Source organism: Nerophis lumbriciformis, linkage group LG08 (assembly GCF_033978685.3).
Source record: "Nerophis lumbriciformis linkage group LG08, RoL_Nlum_v2.1, whole genome shotgun sequence".
NCBI classification, from domain to species: Eukaryota; Metazoa; Chordata; class Actinopteri; order Syngnathiformes; family Syngnathidae; genus Nerophis; species Nerophis lumbriciformis.
In genome coordinates, this window is record NC_084555.2 from 9,553,434 (window position 1) to 9,571,531 (window position 18,098).

General features: G+C 42.1%; 1 protein-coding gene across 1 annotated transcript in view; it reads right to left on the reverse strand.

Moving 5' to 3' along the window:
* The window catches only part of pacrg (PARK2 co-regulated), a 575,139-nt gene that overhangs the window by 245,536 nt on the left and 311,505 nt on the right, over window positions 1-18,098 (reverse strand). The gene's annotated exons all lie outside the window — the stretch shown is intronic.

The following is an 18,098-nucleotide window of genomic DNA, read 5'->3' on the forward strand; positions in this document are numbered from 1 at the left end:
TTCCGTTTTAGTTTTGTTCTGCATAGCCTTCCCTAAGCTTCAATGCCTTTTCTTAGGAGCACTTACCTTTTGTTTATTTTTGGTTTAAGCGTTAGACACCTTTTTACCTGCACACTGTCTCCCGCTGTTCCCGACATCTACAAAGCAATTAGCTACCGGCTGCCACCTACTGATATGGAAGAGTATTACACGGTAACTCTTCCGAGCTCTAGACAGCACCGACACTCAACAACAACACACAATTTGCAGACTATAATTACTGGTTTGCAAAAAATATTTTTAACCCAAATAGGTGAAATTAGATAATCTCCCACGGCACACCAGACTGTATCTCACGGCACACTAGTGCACACTAGTATGCTTGGTCTAGATCGTACAATATTGCTCTTTCAACATTTTGGGTTGCCGACCCCTGCCACGCACAGAGGGAAGCCACTCCCCTAAGATGATACTCATCGCCTCTATTGCGGCAAATAAACTGCATTCTCAATCGATACCAAGGTTAGGATCCAGAGGAGGGTAGAGTAGCCAGAAATTAAGAGTACTGTTACTTTAGAGATGTATTACTCAAGTAAAAGTAATGAGTAGTCACCCAAATATTTACTTGAGTAAAAGTAAAAAGTATGTTGTGAAAAAACTACTCAAGTACTGAGTAACTGATGAGTAACATACACACACATATTATATATATATATATATATATATATATATATATATATATATATATATATATATATATATATATATATACATATATACACATACATTGATATATACAGTATATCATTTATATTTATTTATTTTGCCGTTTTTGTTTACATGTTAAAGGTGTTTTAATGAATATACATGCATGTTTAACACATATAGATTCCTTTCTTTCATGTTGACAAGAATATAAATTGGTGTATTACCTGATTCTGATGACTTGCATTGATTGGAATCAGACAGCAGTGCTTAACGTCCACGTTTTCAAATGCAGGAGAAAAAAAGTTCCTCCTTTCTGTCTAATACCACATAAAAGTGGTTGGTTTTTGGTATCTTATTTGTCCAGCTTCCATATTCGTTTTCACACACTTTACAAGAAATACATTGGCGGCAAATTCCGTAGCTTGCTAGCTTGTTTGCGCTGGCTTTCGGAGACTCTTGTTTTGAAAGCGCAGGCGCGATGGAGCGGCACTTTTATTGTGAAGACAGGAACTGTGCAGTCAGTCTTTAGGCTTGTGACGGGATGTACGTTTGAAATAAAAAAGTGTCTTTTTTCCTTCACACTTTTGATTGATTGATTGAAACTTGTATTAGTAGATTGCACAGTACAGTACATATTCCGTACAATTGACCACTAAATGGTAACACCCCAATAAGTTTTTCAACTTGTTTAAGTCAGGTCATGTGACTGCCTGGCTCTGTTTGATTGGTCCAACGTCACCAGTGACTGCATCTGATTGGTGGAACGGAGTCAAACGTCACGAGTGACTGCATTTTATTGGTGGAACGGAGTGAAACGTCACCAGTAAGGCAGGCACTTTGAAGGTCTGTCTGAAAGACCAAAACAAACAAAGCGTGCATTAACAGATCGATAAAAATTAGTAGCGAGTAGCGAGCTGAATGTAGATAAAAGTAGCGGAGTAAAAGTAGCGTTTCTTCTCTATAAATATACTCAAGTAAAAGTAAAAGTAAGTTGCATTAAAACTACTCTTAGAAGTACAGTTTATCCCAAAAGTTACTCAAGTAGATGTAACGGAGTAAATGTAGCGCTTTACTACCCACCTCTGTTAGGATATGATTGATACTAAACTGATTACATTGATATTTTCATTTTCTCAAAACTAATTTTTTGTTGTTTTTGTTCATGTTTACAAACTCGGGGGATAGTTCCCTGGACACAGAAGGACTTTGACAGTCGACAGTGCTCTTTTGTTTTTTTGTTCAGTTAATGTGTCCTCCCGACTTTGTTTTTGTATGTTATACAATAAAATAAGGAACACGTTTGGTTAAATGGTTAACATATTGTTAAACTGTCAATAGCACTTATCATATATAAATCAAACATTGACAGTTAATACATGTGATCAGTATCGGACAATCTCATAAAACCCTGTTCGGAACATCCCTAGTTTTTTATATTTTATTTACATGTTTTCTTTTTCTTTTAGGCTCAATTCAAATTCTCACTCCTCCCCCTTGGCTCTAGCATCTAGTGCAGTGGTTCTTAACCTGCGTTCGATCGAACCCTAGGGGTTCGGTGAGTCGGCCTCAGGGGTTCGGTGGAGCCTCCGCCACGGAGGTAAAGAGACATCCGACTTATCGTGTAAATAAAAACTTCTCCCTATCAGCGTATTATGGATACCCCCAAACAATGTTCCCTCTAATTTTCCATCTGATTTGCAGGTTTTTTCATTGATTGATTGAAACTTTTACTAGCAGATTGCAAAGGAAGAGAATACACAGTACAGTTTACACAGTACAGTACATATTCCGTACAATTGACCACTAAATGGTAACACCCGATTACGTTTTTCAACTTGTTTAAGTCGGGGTCCACGTTAATCAATTCATGGTAATGTGTGTAAGGTGTGTAATTTGTTGTGAGTTCATGCACTGTGTTTGGTTTTGTTCTTTGAACAAGGTGATGTTCATGCACGGTTCATTTTGTGCACCAGCAAAAAAACATACGACTTTTTCTTGAATTTGAAAAAAAAATATATATATATATATATTTTTCACTAAAGAAGGGTTCAGTGAATGCGTATATGGAACTGGTGGGGTTCGGTACCTCCAACAAGGTTAAGAACCACTGATCTAGTGCGATGGCGAAGGCTTTCCAAAATACGCCCCTATGCATACGGACATCGCTCCGGTCTCGCTACGTCATCAATAACGTATCTAAATGTTTGCATATGGTAACAGTTTGACTTCGAAACAGATTAAACCTTCAGTGAAAATCACTCTAAATTCCGATACTTTGTACTTTTAGTAGGTTATTTTGGAACATTGGGAGGCTGTACTGTACAGTATGCTGTTGTAGATCAAGGGTCACTTATGACACTTCTGCACACAGTCTGGGTGCAGCTGTTCAAGATCACGACACATGCGGTGTTCTGTAAGCGGGACACCTGTTAACAACATTCACAAGACACACACACACACACACACACACACACACACACACACTGGTTATCATTTGGAATGGGGACCAAATTTTTGATCATAACTTGTGGGGACCACCCTTTTTACAGATTGTGGAGGCATAAAAAAATTAGGTAAAATGGCCACTGCCTAGTTAGCTCATACACGTCTTTAAAAAAATCTTTGGATTGATGAATTAATGTGCAGATCATTCTTACTGGGGAAAAAGAGTTACTATGGTTCATGTGGACCAAATTTAAATCATTTTGCATAATTCACACAAATTTGTTCAAAAAAAAAAACAGCGAGTGCAGTACCAGCTACAGCCCGATGAGGGGGCTGCTGTGCAAATGTCTCACACTCAAACTAACCAGTAAACATGTTTTATAGGCCAAAGCTTAAAAATCACTTAGGCATCTTCAGAATGGATCTGACTATCATTTAAAAAGGTTATCCCTTTAGGGGACCTGTTTTTTTTGTCCCCATACCATCAGAGCATACATGCCAACCTTGAGACCTTCGAATTCGGGAGATTGGGGGGGGGGGGGGGGGGGGGGCGGGGTTTGGTGGTAGCGGGGGTGTATATTGTAGCCCGGAAGAGTTAGGGATGCAAAGGATTCTGGGTATTTGTTCTGTTGTGTTTATGTTGTGTTACGGTTCGGAACTCTGGAACGATCTCCCTCTTCATGTGAGACAGGCCCCTTCTTTGGCTATTTTTAAGACCCTTCTTAAAACCCATTTTTATTCACTGGCTTTTAACCCAGCATGAGACTTTGAACTGTTTTTAGCTTTTAACTTTTTGAACTGTTTTTCAACTTTTAAACTGTTTTTATCCAACAAACTGTTCTTAGGGTAATTTATATTTGCTTTTTAAATGTGTATTTTTATTTCTGTTTTAAATGTTATTTTTTAGTCTGTCCTTTGCCTCTATTTCTTTGTGGTGTACAACCCCTTTGTTTTTCAACTGTGCTTGTCTTTAAAGGGCTTTATAAATAAAGTTGGTATGGTATGGTATGGTATGTTCTCCCGAAATGTGTTTGTCATTCTTGTTTGGTGTGGGTTCACAGTGTGGCGCATATTTGTAACAGTGTTAAAGTTGTTTATACAGCCACCCTCAGTGTGACCTGTATGTCTGTTGATCAAGTATGTCTTGCAGTCACTTTCGTGTGTACGCAGAAGTCGCATACAACATGTGACTGGGCCGGCACGCTGTTTGTATGGTGAAAAAGTGGACGCGTCGACAGGGGTTGTGGAGGACGCTAAAGGCAGTGCCATCACGGCACACCCTTAATGTTGTTGCCCGGGTGAAAATTGGGAGAAATTCGGGAGAATGGTTGCCCCGGGAGATTTTCGGGAGGGCCATTGAAATTCGGGAGTCTCCCGGAAAAAACAAGTATGCGTCAGAGGTCCACTAAAGGTGACTGTGTAAACAGAGCGATGTCCCCATTAAGTAAGCATTGCCAGAACACACACACACACACACACACTAGTGTCATTGATGACGACAACCAGGACGACCATTAAGTGGAACCAGTGACGCAGGCCGTCCTTGCATGCCAGAATAAAACGTGAAATGTGACAGTTGCTGGTACAGTGGATGGAGTTACAGGGCGTGTATTTATAACGCGGTATCAGCTGCGGCACAGCGTCCCAGTGGCACCATTGTTGACCGAGAGGTTAGGGGTTGAAGGGCGGATACTGTTTTTCATGTGATGAAAGGCAATCCTCTTTGCTGCAAAGGCAAATATACACCCTTCCCCCCCGCCCCCCATCCCTAGTCCTTGAGGACAGCTGAAGCAACCAGGAGGAGACAATCCCCTTCCGACGCACACATACACGGCGTATAAACACGGCGGCGGCCTGCAGGGTCACGCTGCTCCGCCGCTCAAATGTCACCGGCACAATGAGGCTTTCAAGTGACTCCAGACCTGGAGACTTCAAAGCGATGTGTCCCTCCCCCCCCCTCCCCATGAGGGCTGAGTAAACACATCAGGGAATGACGGAAGACGGCGAGATGGCGACACGGACGGACGGCGGTGGGCCGCCGCAGCGAGACGAGGCTGATTGCTTGGAGGCTATTTGCCGACCAACCGTGACCTTTCCCTGTATGCTTGGTCTAGATCGCCGTTGTAAGTCAGGGAGAAAGAAAAACAAAAACACGTGAGAGAGAGGAGAGAAGGAGAAATGCAGTGGATTAGTATGGGCTTGTTGATTAGAGAAGAATCAAATCAACAGTGAGGGTACATTAAAGCAGTGGTTCTCAAATGGGGGTACGCCAGTGACGTGCGGTGAGGTTCATGACTGGTGAGGCACTGACTTCATCACAGTCAGATTTACAAACATATGAACCCTAAAGAGTATCGTATTCACCATTTGATTGGCAGCAGTTAACGGGTTATGTTTAAAAGCTCATACCAGCATTCTTCCCTGCTTGGCACTCAGCATCAAGGGTTGGAATTGGGGGTTAAATCACCAACAATTATTCCCGGGCGCGGCGCCGCTGCTGCCCACTGCTCCCCTCACCTCCCAGGGGGTGAGCAAGGGGATGGGTCAAATGCAGAGGACAAATTTCACCACACCTAGTGTGTGTGTGGCAATCATTGGTACTTTAACTTAACTTTAACTTTACACATACAAACTGTAGCACACAAAAAAGCACATTTAATAAAAAAAACGTTATTATGGTCTTACTTTTACTTATAAGTGCGGGAACAGTAGTGTTCGTGTTGGAGGAGTTGTGAATGAATGAAATATGAAATCCGTGCTGCAGTCTGCAGGTGTACCTAATGTTTTGTCCCTGCAGTCGTTCACGGCTCCTCCGGCGCGAGCAATGTTGTTTTTGCACTTTTTGGCTTCTTGTTAAGGGACTTTTTTTGGGTGGATTCGGTCTTGCACGTGGAGGGTTTGGGTGTGGGCTTTGGTCGGTGTGGCGCTCCCGTCGGGGGGTGCAGTCTGCGGCGGAGGTGCATTAACCGGCACCAGGAGGCGGGATTATGCGAGCCTCAGCCAGTGCGTCTTCGCAGCCGTTTTATGATTGCTCAGCACAAATACTTTACACACATACAGTGGTTGACAAAATACACTGTACATTATATACCTCAGCTAACTAAACTATGGAAATGTATAATATAATTCATATAGCAATACGGTCTCACTGCACAGCAGGCCAGCAGTTAGCCGAGTCATTGCGCAATCCATGGTGAGGCACAATTGAGTGACGTGCCTCAACTGGCTGCTGATCACCGCACCGTCTCTTCTCAGTATTTGAACGGCAAATGTGAAAATTCAGCGATTTTGAATAAAAATAATCTAAAACTGGTGAAGTTAAATGGAAAATAACTATATAGTATAATTACTGGATACATTAAAAAATTTAATTTTTTTTTCTTTCTTTTTACATTTTTTTTCTTTCCATGATGGCAGGTGAAACTATATATATATATATATATATATATATATATATATATATATATATATTTATATTATAAATATATATATATATATATATATATATATATATATATATATATATATATATATATATATATATATATATATAAATATAAAAGAAAAATTTGAATTTCAGTGAATTCTAGCTATAAATATACTCCTCCCCCCTTAACCCCCCCCCCCCCCCCCCCCCCCCCCCCGGCCCGGCCCGCCCACGTCGACCCCGCCCTCCACAACCCCCCCCCCAATTCGGAGGTCTCAAGGTTGGCAAGTATGCCCCTCGCGACCCCAAAAGGGACAAGCGGTAGTAAATAATAAATAATAATAATAAATGGGTTGTACTTGTATAGCGCTTTTCTACCTTCAAGGTACTCAAAGCGCTTTGACACTACTTCCACATTTACCCATTCACACACACATTCACACACTGATGGAGGGAGCTGCCATGCAAGGCGCTAACCAGCAGCCATCAGGAGCAAGGGTGAAGTGTCTTGCTCAGGACACAACGGACATGATGGATGGATGGATGTATTTTAGGCTGTGACAATCAAAAAAAAAAAGTCAGCAAATTCGTAGAGGGGCCGACGATATTTTTAACCTAGAGAAAATCCTAAACACATTTGAGCATGCAAATTCTTGTTTTTAGAAATGACTGAACTGCATCAACAACAAAAAAAACGCCCCACAAAGCAAGCAGTGTGCACTCGGAGGCCCGCACGCCATCACAGCTCCCATGTTGCAGAGCAGACATGCTGTGGGAATAATTAGTTGGGAGCATTTGTGTGCAGCTGTGTTCTAAAGGACGCCCCTGGAGTCTGCGATGCTCTTAATCAAAATCACATAAACAGTTCACTTAGGGACTGGCTGCAGATTCAAGCTGGCACTGAAGAAGTAGTAGTGGATGTAGAAGGAGGGGTGGGGGGTGCAAACACCTTCACACACACACTCTTTGCAGCGAATCTTAATCAGCCGCGCTGATTGTTAAGACTTGTATCCGCCATCGATCCGCCCGCTCAGGTTTGTTTGTCTTCGGAGGCCTTTGGGAATCGCAGCATCCCCGCTAGGAGTCTGGAGGAGTCACAGGAGTGAAGCTGAGGCAGGTAGCAGCAATTAGCCCCTCGTAGCCAGTCGGCTCCGGTCAGTCCGACGAGACGCCCGGGCGGAGGCTGTGCTCGTTAGGCAGCAGCGCCACGGCGGCCGCTGACAGGCGCAAGGGGAGCAAGCGGGATGCCACTTTAAACACACAACCGGACGCCGTCGTGCACAGAGGCGTGTGTGTGAAGGCGCGCGTGGGCGGGCGCACGAGCTCGTCGCCGCTCTTGTGTGTGCGCCGAGGCGATAAGCGGCCCGGGCCCGGCTTGGTCGGGGTGGGTGTGAGTCACGTCTGTTAGCCAGGAGGCTACGGGGCAGTGTTGAAGATGCAAAAAGGGGGGTGGAAGGAAAAATGTGTGTGGGTTAGATGTGCCCACTGGCTTAATTGCTACAGAGACCGCCTGACAAACCTCAAAGTGTGTTTGGACAGTTTTGAAATGGATGGCATGCTCCAGTCAACTGGTGTTTCTAAGACACTTTGTGCTGGTCCGACTTACTTCCTGCCTCTCGCTTGGGTTCAGGTGCGGAGGAAACTTACATGACCACTCCATCACCTTCACCTTCCTCAGTAGTCAAGGTCACCACATGTGCCTTCAGTAGCTGACCATCAGCCTGCTTGTGGTTTGTCAACAATGAGTCAACATTAAGCTGCACTTAAGATGTGACTTTAAGGTTTTACTACTTACGTATAAAATACTACACGGTCTAGCTCCGTCCTATCTTGTCGATTGCATTGTACCATATGTCCCGACAAGAAATCTGCGTTCAAAGAACTCCGGCTTATTAGTGATTCCCAGAGCCCAAAAAAAGTCTGCGGGCTATAGAGCGTTTTCTATTCGGGCTCCAGTACTATGGAATGCCCTCCCGGTAACAATTAGAGATGCTACCTCAGTAGAAGCATTTAAGTCCCATCTTAAAACTCATTTGTATACTCTAGCCTTTAAATAGCCCCCCTGTTAGACCAGTTGATCTGCCGTTTCTTTTCTTTTCTCCTCTGCTCCCCTTTTCCTTGAGGGGGGGGGGGCACAGGTCCGGTGGCCATGGATGAAGTGCTGGCTGTCCAGAGTCGGGACCCGGGGTGGACCGCTCGCCTGTGCATCGGCTGGGAACATCTCTGCGCTGCTGACCCGTCTCCGCTCGGGATGGTGTCCTGCTGGCCCCACTATGGACTGGACTCTTACTATTATGTTGGATCCACTATGGACTGGACTCTCACAATACTATGTCAGACCCACTCGACATCCATTGCTTTCGGTCTCCCCTAGAGGGGCGGGGGGTCACCCACATATGCGGTCCTCTCCAAGGTTTCTCATAGTCATTCACATCGACGTCCCACTGGGGTGAGTTTTTCCTTGCCCGTATGTGGGCTTTGTACCGAGGATGTCGTTGTGGCTTGTGCAGCCCTTTGAGACACTTGTGATTTAGGGCTATATAAATAAAGATTGATTGATTGATTGATTGATAATGTTAAAGTACCACTGATAGTCACACACACACTAGTTGTGGTGAAAAAACCCTCTGCATTTGACCCATTACCTTGTTCCACCCCCTTGAGGTGAGGGGAGCAGTGAGCAGCAGCGGTGGCCGCGCCATAGCAGGATGGATATCACTCAGTGTTAAAGGGGAACATTATCACCAGACCTATGTAAGCGTCAATATATACCTTGATGTTGCAGAAAAAAGACCCTATATTTTTTTAACCCATTTCCGAACTCTAAATGGGTGCATTTTGGCGAATTAAACGCCTTTCTAATATTCGCTCTCGGAGCGATGACGTCACAACGTGGCGTCACATCAGGAAGCAATCCGCCATTTTCTCAAACACCGAGTCAAATCAGCTCTGTTATTTTCCGTTTTTTCGACTGTTTTCCGTGCCTTGGAGACATCATGCCTCGTCGGTGTGTTGTCGGAGGGTGTAACAACACGAACAGGGACGGATTCAAGTTGCACCAGTGGCCCAAAGATGCGAAAGTGGCAAGAAATTAGACGTTTGTTCCGCACACTTTACCGACGAAAGCTATGCTACGACAGAGAAGAAATCTGCCTCCAGACCCCCATTGAATCTGCCGGAGTGTGTGAGAAATTCAGGGACAAAGGTCCTCGGTAGCACGGCAAGCAATGGCGGCAGTTTGTTCCCGCAGACGAGCGAGCTAAACCCTGGCCTGCTGACATCAACTCCAAAACTGGACAGATCAGCTTTCAGGAAAAGAGCGTGATGAGGGTATGTCTACAGAATATATTAATTGATGTCTGCAGTCTCAAAGTGCATGTTGTTGCCGAATGTATTTCATATGCTGTAAACCTAGTTCATAGTTGTTAGTTTCCTTTAATGCCAAACAAACACATACCAATCGTTGGTTAGAAGGCGATCGCCAAATTCGTCCTCGCTTTCTCCCGTGTCGCTGGCTGTCGTGTCGTTTTCGTCGGTTTCACTTGCATACGGTTCAAACCGATATGGCTCAATAGCTTCAGTTTCTTCTTCAATTTCGTTTTCGCTACCTGCCTCCACACTACAACCATCCGTTTCAATACATGCATAATCTGTTGAATCGCTTAAGCCGCTGAAATCCGAGTCTGAATCCGAGCTAATGTCGCTATAGCTTGCTGTTCTTTCCGCCATGTTTGTTTGTGTTGGCATCACTATGTGACGTCACAGGAAAATGGCCGGGTGTTTATAACGATGGTTAAAATTAGGCACTTTGAAGCTTTTTTTAGAGATATTATGTGATGGGTAAAATTTTGAAAAAAACTTCGAAAAATATAATAAGCCACGGGGAACTGATTTTTAATGGTTTTAACCATTCTGAAATTGTGATAATGTTCCCCTTTAAAAGCCATGGAATAAAAGTATGTTTTTAAGAGAGATTTAAAAACAGGAAGAGAGGAGGAGGCCTGTCTAACACTCAGAGGCAGGTCGCTCCAGAGCTCGGGAGCAGCAGCGGTGAAAGCTCTGTCACCTCTAAGCTTCAATTGAGCCAAATTTAACTCTGTCTCTGCATAATTCCTTGCTTCTCGTCTGTTTCATAGATGTCATCAGTGTTTGAACCTGACACATTTACACGATGAGTCGGGTGTGTCGAATCCCTGAGGCCGACTCACCAAACCCCTAGGGTTCAATCGAACCCAGGTTAAGAACTACTGGTCTATAATAATAATAACAGTTATATTTAATAAACATTTTGATATTCAATTATTAAACTACATTTATACTTATAGTGATCAATCTTGATTAATCAAATTTGAAAAGTGTGATTAATCTGATTAAAAAGGTATGACGGTCGTAGCATCGTTCTTTTGAAATGCATTGTAAAGGTGCATTGTTGTTCTACTACACACGTTGCTACGGTTACTACTGTGTGTGTACGTCTCTGCACGCCTTCCACACAAGTATGCAAGGAGTCATACCTAAAAAGAAGTCAGCTTTGAAAGTGCACTAAGAATAATAACACACATCACACAAGACACCCATCAGTCAACACAGATGAGAAGCTGTGGCAGTCTGTGGAAAATAAAGAGAGGAGAAAGTCAACATTACCATTGAACGTGTCAGGGTTTCAATGCCCGACGCTCAACCGGAGCTCTTATTCAGGTGTAAGTGCAACAGAATAATTTGACTTTCCTGGAGGTCACAGCGAGAGCGAGACTAGAACAGGGAAATGATCGGTGAGTCACCCTGTAGCTATCGCCCCTGACAGCTGTTTCCATCTAACAAGCATGCGAGTATGCGCCATTCAAATCACTGGCAGCAGAGTGCATGTTGTCAATTGTGCTGATGGCAAACAAATGCTGGAAGAGAACATTCCCAGACCTCAAAGATGCTTCAATTACCAGGAAGAGAATAGGAATTTTGACAAAGACAAGATGCTGAAATGTCTCCGGTGTTTCCCATACGCATATTGTTATTTTACCAATCTGGACCGAAGCAAATAGATTTCACTCTGTTCACCATCGCTAATAAACACACTATAATGGGACTGTCTGCGACTGTAGAGTAGATGGCATATTAACTCTGCTTCTCAACACACCTCATTCGCACCTGGTCTGCCAGAGAATAAGAAGACATATCAGGAGGGATCAGTGTTGCTAATTTTGTTGCAATATTTAGTGAGTAATTTAATAATAATAATAATAATAAATTGTATTTATAAGGCGCCTTTCTGGGCACTCAAGAACACCGTACAAAATCAAAACAATAAAATCAAATTGGATAAAAACAACAATAATACATACTTGCCAACCCTCCCGAATCTTCCGGGAGACTCCCGAAATTCAGCTCCTCTCCTGAAATCCTCCCGGGACAAATATTCTCCCGAAAATCTCCCGATTTTCAGGCGGAGCTGGAGGCCACGCCCCCTCCAGCTCCATGCGGACCTGAGTGAGGACCACAGGGTGACAAAAACGAAATCATCCAGACTAGAGATCAATTGTATTATTATGTTTATCTTACCTATAAATAATTATATTTATTAATTAAAAAAAAAAAAAAACTAAATACATTTTTACTATATTTTTAAAAACATAAAAATTAATTGTATTTTTATTTGTATTTTTTCTGACTCCTTATTACATCCAGCCATAGAATTATACATTAAAATAAACATATTGGAAATAATTAATTTTAAATGATCATAATAATGAATTTAAAATGACCATATTTAATTATTAAAATAATTGTTTGTTTATCAACAACTTTAGCATTTTATTCATTACATTTTGAAGCTCTCAGAAGCCAAGTTATGTTATATTCCTTAAGATTTATTTATGCAAGTTTGAAGTATCAATTATCTAAACACAGTTTTGTTTGCATATTTTCAGGATGTATACATATATATATATATATATATATATATATATATATATATATATATATATATATATATATATATATATATATATATGTATGTGTGGGAAAAAAATCACAAGACTACTTCATCTCTACAGGCCTGTTTCATGAGGGGGTTCCCTCAATCATCAGGAGATTGAGGGAACCCCCTCATGAAACAGGCCTGTAGAGATGAAGTAGTCTTGTGATTTTTTTCCCACACATACATATATTGCGCTCTACTACAGTATCGAGCACTATTTTTTGGATAACCTTATTAAGACATATATATATATATATATATATATATATATATATATATATATATATATATATATATATATATATATATATATATATATATATGTATATATATATATATATATATATATATATATATATATATATATATGTATATGTATGTATATATATATATATATGTTTGAAATACTTGACTTGGTGAATTCTAGCTGTCAATATACTCCTCCCCTCTTAACCACGCCCCCACCCTCAACCACGCCCCCGTCCCACCCCGACCACGCCCCCCACCCCCCCACCTCCCAAAATCAGAGGTCTCAAGGTTGGCAAGTATGCAATAATAACAACAACAAAGATAGAGAAGAAAAGATGATTACAATGAATAGGTGTGTTTTGAGTCTTGATTTGAAGAGGGATATTGAGTCCAAGTTACGAAGGTCTGGTGGCAAAGAGTTCCAAAGATGTGGGGCAGAGCGGCTGAAAGCTCGGGCACCCATGGTGGACAGTTTAAATAAAGGGACAGTGAGATGGATGGATGAAGAGGATCTCAGGGAACGTGAGGGCGTGGCGACATGGATCAGGTCAGAGAGAGGTTTTGGATGGCTTTGAAAGTGAGGAGAATTATTTTAAAGTGGATACGATGTTTGATGGGTAGCCAGTGGAGTTGCTGCAGAACAGGGGTGATGTGCTGGATTGAAGGGGTTTTGGTGATTATCCGGGCTTGCAGAGTTCTGGAGAAGCTGAAGTTTGTGAAGTGACTTGTGAGGGAGACCAAACAGGAGAGAGTTGCAGTAGTCCAGGCGAGAGGTGACCAGGCTATGGACTAGTATGGCAGCAGTATGTGGGGTAAGGGATGGGCGAAGACGATTAATGTTCCGTCGATGAAAGTAATGCTGTTTATGTGGGCTTGAAAGGAAAGTGTGCTGTCGAGGATGACAGTCAGATTCTGTTTTCCATTGCGCTGCTGACTCGTCTCCGCTCGGGATGGTGTCCTGCTGACCCCACTATGGACTGGACTCTTACTATTATGTTGGATCCACTATGGACTGGACTCTCACAATATTATGTCAGACCCACTCGACATCCATTGCATTCGGTCTCCCCTAGAGGGGGGGGGGTTTACCCACATATGCGGTCCTCTCCAAGGTTTCTCATAGTCATTCACATCGACGTCCCACTGGGGTGAGTTTTTCCTTGCCCTTTTGTGGGCTCTGTACCGAGGATGTCGTTGTGGCTTGTGCAGCCCTTTGAGACACTTGTGATTTAGGGCTATATAAATAAACATTGATTGACTGATTGATAGCAACAAATCCACATTATAATGCACCTGATCTATTAAAGTTGTACGTATATTAAAACATGTGCAAACATGACAGCACCCGCAAAAGCAAATAAACTGAACATTGCATCTCTTAATTGAGCAAAATAAGGAGCGCCATCAATTTGCAGGCCTGTCTACACATATGTGCAGAATATATGCTGATCATCAGAACGCCCACACTAATGCAAATATAATGATTTATTAAGACTAAAACTGTTCTGCGGCTGTTGTTTTTGGTCTATATTTAGAAATGGCTGTGAGAAAGGAAGTTATCGCGCTGCACACGTAACCTTGTCAACATGTTGTCCATTCAGAAATATTATTTTATAATTTTAGACCTGCTGGTTGACTTAAGGGGCTGGTTAAAAAAAGTTGTATCCTCTAAAGGCTTAGATGGCCACATGCGTGGACAGCACCTTTTGGCTCTTATTTCCAAAATTGTGTACACTACTAAATTGGGGTCTTATGGGCTTATGTGGACACTTATACTGCCATCTGGTGGTGTCAGAAGAGTATAACATACAATGGAATTTGGAGAAAAAAAAGTGTAAAAATAAGAATTAGCATGTCACTAAACATGAAGTACACGTTTGTTACTTATGGACTAAGTACATCATATAAAAAGATGATTCTTAGTTTTTATTCTAATTAGGGTCCAATAAGCCCAAATAGCAAAGAGAAATAAAAAAAAGCATGTAAACAAACAGCTTGGGCCTTAAAGGCCTACTGAAACCTACTACTACCGACCACGCAGTCTGATAGTTTATACATCAATGATGAAATCTTAACATTGCAACACATGCCAATTAGCTTACTAAAGGGCAATTTTAAATTTCGCGCGGAATATCCTGCTGAAAACGTCTCGGTATGATGACGTCAGCGCGTGACGTCACGGATTGTAGAGGACATTTTGGGACAGCATGGTGGCCAGCTTTTAAGTCGTCTGTTTTCATCGCAAAATTCCACAATATTCTGGACATCTGTGTTGGTGAATCTTTTGCAATTTGTTCAATGAACAATGGAGACAGCAAAGAAGAAAGCTGTAGGTGGGAAGCGGTGTATTGCGGCCGACTGCAGCAACACAAACACAGCCGGTGTTTCATTGTTTACATTCCCGGAAGATGACAGTCAAGCTTTACCATTGGCCTGTGGAGAACTGGGACAACAGAGACTCTTACCAGGAGGACTTTGAGTTGGATGCGCAGACACGGTACCGTGAGTACGCATGCAGCTGCGGCTTCCAAACATTTGATCGCTTGCCCGTACGTGCGTGCCGCTATGTGCATGTCACGTACGTAACTTTGGGGACTTTGGGGAAATATATGTGCTGTATGGACTTTGGGGAGGTGAACGGTACTTTAGGCTGTGGGGTTGAGTGTGTTGTGCAGGTGTTTGAGTTGTATTGGCGGGTTATATGGACGGGAGGGGCGAGGTGTTTGTTATGCGGGATTCATTTGTGGCATATTAAATATAAGCCTGGTTGTGTTGTGGCTAATAGAGTATATATATGTGTTGTGTTTATTTACTGTTTTAGTCATTCCCAGCTGAATATCAGCTCCCACCCGCCTCTCACAGCATCTTCCCTATCTGAATCGCTCCCACTGCCCTCTAGTCCTTCACTCTCACTTTCCTCATCCACAAATCTTTCATCCTCGCTCAAATTAATGGGGAAATTGTCGATTTCTCGGTCCGAATCGCTCTCGCTGCTGGTGGTCATGATTGTAAACAATGTGCGGATGTGAGGAGCTCCACAACCTGTGACGTCACGATACTCGTCTGCTACTTCCGGTACAGGCAAGGCTTTTTTATCAGCGACCAAAAGTTGCGAACTTTATCGTCGATGTTCTCTACTAAATCCTTTCAGCAAAAATATGGCAATATCGCGAAATGATCAAGTATGACACATAGAATGGACCTGCTATCCCCGTTTAAATAAGAAAATCGCATTTCAGTAGGCCTTTAAGAGGTTAATGAAGTTTGTTTTGTCATATGTATCAAAACAACTTCTTATGCATTTAGTTGCGGTTGTAGCATTTGAATGCCCGCTCACAGTTGGTGGCTGCATTATCCAGCGTGCTAAAAAAAAAAGGTGTGTTTTAAGGTTGATGCACTGCAGGACTGCTTTTAAAATGCCCAGAAAAAAGTGGTGCTTGTCTGTTGCATATTTGAAAACAGCAAAACTCCACAGGGTTGGAACATGATAACATGAATGTGGAGTAAATGAGTTTCTCCGTGGTGAAAGCCGTATAGCATTCATTTAAATAAGGCGGTCCGCACCAGTTATCAATTGTATACGCAGTCTTGGTAAATCGCACGCGACATACCCACTAATAGTAGACACATTTTTTTTTAGTTTGCACACATTATTTAGTGCGTGGTATTTCGGTCATAGTAGATCAAGGCCTATGTCTGCCAGAGAATAAGAAGACTTAGCAGGAGGGATCGGTGTTGACAATTAATCGAGTATTCAGACCCTTCTAGCTATTATTTTTCAAATAAGAGATTAGCGACAAATGGAGTGAAGAGACTTTTGTTAACTGAGCCATATTGCTCTTTCCAACGAGTAGCTGGTCCTGATTTAACGAGACCCGCCACCGTAAAGCGCTTTTCATGTCTTTTGCTCACTTTTTGTCTCTCCCATGGACAATTTTGTTAATCGGACGATGATGTCATTAATCATCACAAAGCCCACTGCCATCGATATATTGCGGTCCTGTGGGTGTCTGGTGTTTATATACAGTTGTCCCTCGCCAATTCAGGTCTTGAATATTGCAGCCTTTCAAAATATATTCACTGATCTTTACTCAATTTTTAACGAATTGTATATATTGTTTGTCTAAATTAAGCGTATTCAAGCATAAAAATGGCTATTTTTGGTTTGAATTGGAATTAAGGGTTGGAATTGGGGGTTAAATCACCAAAATGATTCCCGGGCGCAGCCACCGCTGCTGCCCACTGCTCCCCTCACCTCCCAGGGGGTGATCAAGGGTGATGGGTCAAATGCAGAGAATAATTTCGCCACACCTAGTGTGTGTGTGACAATCATTGGTACTTTAACTTTAACTTTAACTTTATTTGAACTCGAACAAATTTAAGGAACTGTAAGTGCTTCCGGAAAGTATTCTCAGCGCTTCACACGTTCCACATGTTCTTATGTTACAGCCTTATTCTAAAAAAGGATGACATATTTTTTGTCCTCACAATTCGTCACACAGTACCCCATAATGACAATTTATTAGCAATAAAACAATAAAAAAAAAATCACATGTAAATAAGTATTCACAGGATTTGCTCAATACTTTGTTGATGTGTCTTTTTGAATACGATGCCACAAGTGAAGCGCTGTGAATACTTTCCAGATGCACTGTACTGTGTTGCACAGCAGATCACCACTGAACAAGTTGCAGTATTTTCACATGTTAGCAATTGGGTTTTAGAACTGTGTGTGTGAGTCTACAGTACTGTATAGTATGTCTTATTTATGTACGGTATATTATGAGTACCGTATTTTTCGGACTATAGGGCACACTTAAAATCCTTTCATTTTCTCAAAACTCGACAGTGCGCCTCATAACCCGGTGAGCCTAATGTACGGAATCATTTTGGTTGTGCTTACCGACCTCAAAGCTATTTTATTTGGTACATGGTGAAATGATACGTGTGACCAGTAGATGGCAGTCACACATAAGAGATACGTGTAGACTGCAATATGATGGCAGTCACACATAAGAGATACGTGTAGACTGCAATATGATGGCAGTCACACATAAAAGATAAGTGTAGACTGCAATATGATGGCAGTCACACATAAGAGATGCGTGTAGACTGCAATATGACTCAAGTAAACAACACCAAAATGTTATATGTTCCATTGAAAATATAGAACATTACACATGGCGCTCAAAAATCTATCAAACTGTTTAAGTACAACCTTGGTAAGCTATGAAACTGCACCCCTTGATGGATTCTACTGTGCTTTTGTATTATTATGGTGTGTGTATAAGGTAAGACATATTATCTGGCGTTTTG